This window comes from Salmo trutta, chromosome 4, assembly GCF_901001165.1.
Source record: "Salmo trutta chromosome 4, fSalTru1.1, whole genome shotgun sequence".
Lineage (NCBI taxonomy): Eukaryota > Metazoa > Chordata > Actinopteri > Salmoniformes > Salmonidae > Salmo > Salmo trutta.
This window is the reverse complement of record NC_042960.1, coordinates 52,059,322-52,067,615: the sequence shown is the minus strand read 5'-3', so window position 1 is coordinate 52,067,615 and position 8,294 is coordinate 52,059,322. Positions and strand designations below refer to the sequence as shown.

At 43.6% G+C, this 8,294-nt stretch overlaps 1 long non-coding RNA gene across 1 annotated transcript; it reads right to left on the bottom strand.

The window, feature by feature from the left end:
* Positions 1-5,466: 5,466 nt before the first annotated feature.
* Positions 5,467-6,767, bottom strand: LOC115192572 (uncharacterized). Its single transcript, XR_003877957.1, has 3 exons — positions 6,224-6,767; positions 6,037-6,069; positions 5,467-5,723 (listed from the first exon to the last, which is right to left on the bottom strand). It is a non-coding gene; the product is annotated as an uncharacterized LOC115192572 (long non-coding RNA).
* Between the last annotated feature and the right edge of the window lie 1,527 nt (positions 6,768-8,294).

The window sequence follows — 8,294 nt, the reverse complement described above, 5'->3', positions numbered from 1 at the left end:
CCTTGGTTTCATGCACGTTAACAGAAGCCTCCTCCCTAACTTAGTTTTATTCACTGCTTTAGCACACTCGGCCAACCCTGATGTCCTAGCCGTGTCTGAATCCTGGCTTAGGAAGGCCCCCAAAAATCCAGAAAATGTCCATCCCCAACTACAATATTTTCCGACTAGAACTGCCGAAGGGGGCGGAGTTGCAATCTACTGCAGAGATTGACAGAACTCTGCAGGCTTACTATCCAGGTCTGTGCCCGAACAAGTCGAGCTTCTACTTTTAAAAATCCACCTTTCAAGAAACAAGTCTCACCGTTGCTGCGTGTTATAGACCCCCCTCATCCCCCATCTGTGCCCTGGACACCATATGTGAATTGATTGCCCCCCATCTATCTTCAGAGTTCGTATCGTTAGGTGATCTAAACTGGGATATGCTTAACACCCCGGCCATCCTATAATCTGCCCTACCTCAATCGCACACAAATTATCAAGGAACCTACCAGGTACAACCCTAAATCCATAACCATGGGCACCTTAGATATCATCCTGACCAACTTGCCCTCTAGATACACCTCTGCTGTCTTCAACCAGGATCTCAGCGATCACTGCCTCATTGCCTGCATCCGTAATGGGTCCACAGTCAAACAACCGTCCCTCATCACTGTCAAATGCTCCCGAAAACACTTCAGCGAGCAGGCTTCTCTAATCGACCTGGCCCGGGTATCCTGGAAGGATATTGACCTCATCCCATCAGTAGAGGATGCCTGGTTGATCTTTAAAAAGTGCTTTCCTCGCCATCTTAAATAAGCATGACCTAGCAAAATCTACGATAATCGATCATTTCAATAAGCATGTTTCTACGGCTGGCCATGCTCTCCACCTGGCTACCCCGGCCAACATCTCTGCATGCCCTGCAGCAACTTGCCCAAGCCCCCCCCCCCGCGCCTCTCCTTCACCCAAATCCAAACAGATGATGTTCTGAAAGAACTGCAAAATCTGGATCCCTACAAATCAGCTGGGCTAGACAATCTGGACCCTCGCTTTCTAAAATTATCCGCCGAAATTGTTGCAACCCCTATTACTAGCCTGTTCAACCGCTTTTGTATCGTCTGAGATCCCCAAAGATTGGAAAGCTGCCGCGGTCATCCCCCTCTTCAAAGGGAGAGACACTCTAGACCCAAACTGTTATAGACCTATATCCATCCTGCCCTGCCTTTATAAAATCTTTGAAAGCCAAGTTAAATAGATCACCAACCATTTCGAATCCCACCGTACCTTCTCCACTATGCAATCTGGTTTCCAAGCTGGTCATGGGTGCACCTCAGCCACGCTCAAGGTCCTAAACGATATCATAACCGCCATCGATAAAAGGCAGTACTGTGCAGCCGTCTTCACTGACCTGGCCAAGGCTTTCGACTCTGTCAATCACCACATTCTTATCGGCAGACTCAATAGCCTTGGTTTCTCAAATGACTGCCTCGCCTGGTTCACCAACTACTTCTCTGATCGATTTGACGCCCTGAACTCTGAGGGCCTGTTGTCTGGACCTCTGGCAGTCTCTATTGGGGTGCCACAGGGTTCAATTCTCGGGCCGACTCTTTTCTCTGTATACATCAATGATGTCGCTCTTGCTGCTGGTGATTCTCTGATCCACCTCTACATGGACGACACCATTATGTATACTTCTGTCCCTTCTTTGGACACTGTAACAAACCTCCAGACGAGCTTCAATGCCATACAACACTCCTTCCGTGGCATCCAACTGCTCTTAAATGCAAGTAAAACTAAATGCATGCTCTTCAACCGATCGCTGCTCGCACCCGCCCGCCCGACTAGCATCACTACTCTGGACGGTTCTGACTTAGAATATGTGGACAACTACAAATACCTAGGTGACTGGTTAGACTGTAAACTCTCCTTCCAGACTCACATTAAGCATCTCCAATCAAAATTTAAATCTAGAATCAGCTTCCTATTTCGCAACAAAGCCTCCTTCACTCATGCTGCCAAACATACCATCTTAGCGATCCTTGACTTCGGCGATGTCATTTACAAAATAGCCTCCAACACTCTACTCAGCAAACTGGATGTAGTCTATCACCGTGCCATCCTTTTTGTCACCAAAGCCCCATACACTACCCACCACTGCGACCTGTATGCTCTCGTTGCCTGGCCCTCGCTACATATTCATTCGTCGCCAAACCCACTGGCTCCAGGTCATCTATAAGTCTTTGCTAGGAAAAGCCCTGCCTAATCTCAGGTCACTGGTCACCATAGCACGCGCTCCAGCAGGTATATTTCACTGGTCATCCCCAAAGCCAACACTTACTTTGGCTGCTTTTCCTTCCAGTTCTCTAGTGCCAATGACTTGAACAAATTGGGAAAAAATGAATCACTTAACAAGATGGAGACCTACATGTCCCTCGCTAACTTTAAGCATCAGCTGTTAGAGCATCTTACTGATCAATGTACCTGCACACAGCCAATCTGTAAATTGCACACCCAACTACCTCATACCCATATTGTTATTTATCTTTTTGCCACCCAGTATCTCTACTTGCACATCATCTGCACATCTATCACTCCAGTGTTAACGCTAAATTGTCATTATTTCTCCACTCTGGCCTATTTATTGCCTTACCTCCCTAATCTTACTGCATCTGCACAAACTGTATATAGATTTTCTATTGTGTTATTGACTGTACATTTGTTTATCCCATGTGTAACTTTGTTGTTTTTGTCGCACTGCTTTGCTGTATCTTGGCCAGGTCGCAGTTGTAAATGAGAACTTGTTCTCAACTAGCCTATCTGGTTAAATAAAGGTGAAATAAAAAAAATATAAATGTTTATTTCTCAGGGTTAAAATGATTTGCTGAAAATGCTTTTGTAAAAGATTTAAAGTAAAATCCTTAAAAGAAAAGGTGTGATACTGAATTCCAACGAAATTGCACTTGAGCAGTAGCTTCGAGAGGTCATGACTGCATTGAAGTCAGTAGAAATGTCTTTAACTCAAAGTCCACAAATACTATGGTGCTTTACAGGACTTCTCATTGTAGAACTTTATTTTATTGTAAAGAAATGACCAAGTAGATCATTAAATGGTAATTACACTGTAATAACCCATTTGTTACACTACTTGTTTGTTCCAGAATAATAATTGGAAGCACATTTACATTTTAGTCATTTAGCAGACGCTCTTATCCAGAGCGACTTACAGTAGGGAATGCATACATTTCATTTCATGCATTTTCTTATTTTTTTGGTACTGCAGTATCATGGAAGTATCGTTCCAACTCCGTAAATCTTATGTTGTTAAAGGGTCGAACAAATAAACGACATCATAGTGAAGATCATTTATTTTAGGTAGAGAATTTTGGCAGTGAAGACGCACAGAAACTGAGTTCATGAGAGAAAATTCACAAGTGTTGCATGAAAATCAACCACAGTACATCTTGCCCAGCATTTAGTACTGAATGACCAATAACAGACCAGTACACTGCTCAGTGAGATGGCCAGAATGTCAGTATTAGAGAATGAGCGTTATAGTAATTACCAGTGTGATGGAGAGAATAGGTATGAAACGTAGGAGTGTATATGGTAGGGACCGGTTTGACTGTGGGGGTTAGACAGGTGGGGTGGAGGTGTTAATGCTGGTTAGGCAGTGTGTGGGAGCCGGTATCTGTGGGATTCCGTTAAAAGGGGTGTGAGTGTCGGTGTGTAGATGCCTAGACACAGGAGGAACTGAATTCGTCTCAGTGTGGGCTAGTGTGAAAACGTAATTCATATCGTCTGTGACTCAAACTATTGGTGGTGAGTGTTTGGGTGAGGCTCGGTGCACAGGGAGCTGGCTGTTCAGAATGTTGTAGATAGAAAAGTCATGTAAGAACAGACATGCCTATTCTGAATGACAGTCTGTTCTGCACAGTACATTTCCAACTGAACATCCTGTAAGAGGCTCGGCACACTTTATAGTTCCTGCAAACGGAGTACAACGCAATACGTGAATGCCGTATGTCACAATGGGCGTTTTTTTTGCCTGCTACGCAGATTTTCACTGCTCAAAGCTTGAAATGAAAAGTACTATTCCTTACCCCACGATGAGAGGCACTCGTGTAGATAATGAGGCTGTATCACGCCGAACTCGCTTGGTTAAAATGAAACCAGAAACATAGTTCCTGTTTCGGCAAAAAGTTGTTTCTCTTCACAAAATTACTATCAACTTGTAAATTGCAAAAAAATATATTATTAAAACAAGCACTAGCGCTGGTATAAATCCTTGAAAACAAAAAAGTGATGAATGTACAAATGCCATTTAAACTTTCAAACCGCAACACTTTCTCAAAGCTCCATGGAAAAATATGTAGCTACAATTGCAAGAAATTAACTTTAAAAGAAAAAGTGACGCCAAGAAGAGGGCTCTAAAATGCTCTTACCCAGGGCCACATTCAGCCACGTTGACAGGCTGAACAGGATCGAAATTAACATACAATTTAAAAACATTGTCCTCAGTCACCCTCCATAAGTTCGATTGACATACACTGGTGTACAAAACATTACACCTTCCTAATATTTAGTTGCACTCCATTTTGCCCTCAGACCAGTCTCAATTTGTTGGGGCATGGACTCGATAAGGTGTTAAAAGCGTACCACAGGGATCTTTTTGACACACTCAAACCGGTGCGCCTGGCACCTACTACCATAGCCCATTCAAAAGGCACTTAAATCTTTTTGTCTTGCCCATTCACCCTCGGAGTGGCAAATACTTAATCCATCTCTCAATTATTGCGAGGCTTAAAAATCCTTCTTTAACCTGTGTCCTCCCCTTCATCGACACTGATTGAAGTGGATTTAACAGATGACATCAATAAGGGATCATAGCCTTCACCTGGATTCACCTGGTCAGTGTCATGGAAAGAGGTGTTCCTAATGATTTGTACATTGTGTGTGACACGTTTTTCTGCTCTGTAAAAAAAACGAATCAAAGAGAAACTAAATGATACTCCATTTTGTTCTGAGGTGAACAGCGTTTAAGATTAGACAAGAGTAGGTCACTCATTCCATCTACTTCCCACCTCCTGAAGTCATCCAAACACTAACAAATGCATTTCTATTAGGACTGCTAATCAATGCATCAGGCAGCGCAATCCGGGCCTCACAGAGTCCCATCCTATGTGTCACTACACCCTAAAGGTGAGATAGGACAGCTAGACAATATTAAAAAGGAAATAACTTGTTAAAAACAAGTAGTACAGCTCACAATGAGAGATGCAGCCCTGCGTGGTACACACAGTGCATACTGGTACACAGCGGACACGAAGGCCACAGTCTGCTACTGGTGTGGGGGAGGGGGGCACAGAGGTGGGGGTCCAATTGGGGACAAGGGAATAGGTCATTCAGAGTCTACCTCATTGACTTCAACTCATTCCCCCATGTTTGGTCCTTCTCAGTCTCCCAGCATCTCGGGGGGGGGGGGGGGTCTGGAGCACTGTTGGGCGCCGGGAGGTACAGCAACTCCTCAGCTGGACTGGCTGCCCCGCACATACAGCAGGAAGTCAAAGTTGGCTGAGGTGTTCATGGCATAACACAGGCTTACTAGGATGATGCAGGAGGCCTGGGTGTTTTAGATGAGGGACATGGGCATCAGGAAGACCAAGTGACTGTACATGCAGGGCGGGCCAGGCTGTGTTTCACTCAATGGGGAACTGGCTGCTGAGGAGCCAACTCCTTGGAACAGTCTGGTGAAAGAGGGGAAATGGTTAGGTAAAAAAAGGACCATCTATACGGGTCAGATACATTAATATAAAAATGTAAAAACCACTGATAACTGATTCCTGTTAAAACATGTCAAAAACCAAGTTTTCAAATCTGATTGAATTCCTCTGACTACAATACAATGTTTATTTCAGGGTAGATTTATTTCAAATAAATGTTAGTTACAGTATACCCCATAGGGGGAGATCAGTGTCAGTCAGGTCAAACGAGTGGACACTAAGATCATTAATGACTTTAACTAATTAATAGGTTAAGAACAGGTTGTAAATGACTCACCTGTCACCTATTCTCAAAGTTGACGAGCTCACCCTGCAGGGGACAAAGATAACAGTGTGAAAGTCTGAACGCTGATAAAACGCTGTGCTGGTGAGACAAACAGCGGTGAAGGACTATAAAAACTGCCCAAAAATACTCATGGAAACGCATGTTCTAGATGCAAACAGTGGTTAGTCACAACACATACAGGAGAAGTCTCTACAACCGTCAGTCGGGGGAGCCTCTATTGGGTGCACGCGCTTGAAAAAAGAAAATGGGTGTAATTGTAAAGACATGTCATTTAACAGTAAAAATGTATTACATTTTAATGTGGCATGAACACAAACAGTAATGATGTGATCATCTGATTAGCTAGGTTTTCAGCCAATTGGCGACCAATTACTGTGCGAATATTCTAAAATCTGCATAAAACAATACGCACATTTTCCCACCAGAGATGTTTCCATCAAATGTACTTGTTGCAGATAAAATGTGCGTGATGACGCAGGGCACCAATTTTTATTTTGCAGTTAAATTCCCATGTACCGAATAAAAAAGTTAAATGGGTTCCCATTTTATTTTTAACTGATGGTTTTAGCAGACATTTTATTTGCTTTATATAGCAAATGTGCCCTCAGATCTTCACACGTCCACTCTAGTCAACAGCTCACAGATACAGTGCGGGTATAGCCTACATGAGATTATGGCAGCCAAGCATAGATCATCATGTCACCAGAATAAAACACTTGATATTTATTGGAAAGGGGTATTGTGGGCTATACTCGGCCTTGTCTTAGGACGGTAAGTTGGTGGTTGGAGACATCCCTCTTGTGGTGTGGGGGCTGTGCTTTGGCAAAGTGGGCGGGGTTATATCCTGCCTGTTTGGCCCTGTCCGGGGGTATCATCGGATGGGGCCACAGTGTCTTCTGATCCCTCCTGTCTCAGACTCCAGTATTTATGCTGCAGTAGTTTATGTGTCGGGGGGCTAGGGTCAGTCTGTTACATCTGGAGTATTTATCTTGTCTTATCCGGTGTCCTGTGTGAATTTAAATATGCTCTCTCTAATTCTCTCTTTCTCTCTTTCTCTCGGAGGACCTGAGCCCTAGGACCATGCCTCAGGACTACCTGGCATGATGACTCCTTGCTGTCCCCAGTCCACCTGGCCGTGCTGCTGCTCCAGTTTCAACTGTTCTGCCTGCGGCTATGGAACCCTGACCTGTTCACCGGACGTGCTTGTTGCACCCTCGACAACTACTATGATTATTATTATTTGACCATGCTGGTCATTTATGAACATTTTAACATCTTGACCATGTTCTGTTATAATATCCACCCGGCACAGCCAGAAGAGGACTGGCCACCCCTCATAGCCTGGTTCCTCTCTAGGTTTCTTGCCTTTCTAGGGAGTTTTTCCTAGGGAGTTTTTCCTAGCCACCGTGCTTCTTTCACATGCATTGCTTGCTGTTTGGGGTTTTAGGCTGGGTTTCTGTACAGCACTTTGAGATATCAGCTGATGTACGAAGGGCTATATAAATCAATTTGATTTGATTTGATCAAGCCTTTCCAATAAAGCCTCACCACGCTGTGAAGTTCATCATAACTCATTTGATCTATAGCCTAATTAACTGCATGCTTTACCGGGTGGGATGACCATAGCATCGCATGACTCCAAGTTTACTTCAATATGATGGTTATTATATAAACATTTGCACATAATGGAATTTCCACCATAAATTCTCATATAATTCATTTTACCGACAAGATCCACCTTGTCTAGAGTGTTTTGTTTTGTCAAAATTGGAAAGTTTGCCAACAAATTAGGTGTTTCCATCAGGCCTGTCATGACATTTATCTGGCATGTACATTACTCACATGAAAAGGTTGGATGGAAACCTGGTTATTGTAAAAAAAGAAAAGAAAAAAAATCACTTAAAATCGGCAACCTGCAGCTGTGCACATTCATCTACTCAAAAATAATTCCAGCATCCATTTGATGAATGGAAATCTGTTAAACACCATAATGACATTCATTGATTGTTATTAGGCCTACTACTAGTGGATGCCAAGTTTTCCCCAGAAATGTTTCATAAATTTCCTTCAATTCACAGGAGGCTGAATCTCAGAGCAAGCACACCAGCATATCAGTCTGTGTAGCCCATATATCCAGTGCTGTCTCGCCAAAAATACTATGACGGGCTCCGTTTCGCTCGCAAGGATGCTTTCTCCAGTGAGATTGATGCGTTATGCCCAAGTAAGGTATTGTCCCCTGCAAAGCACCC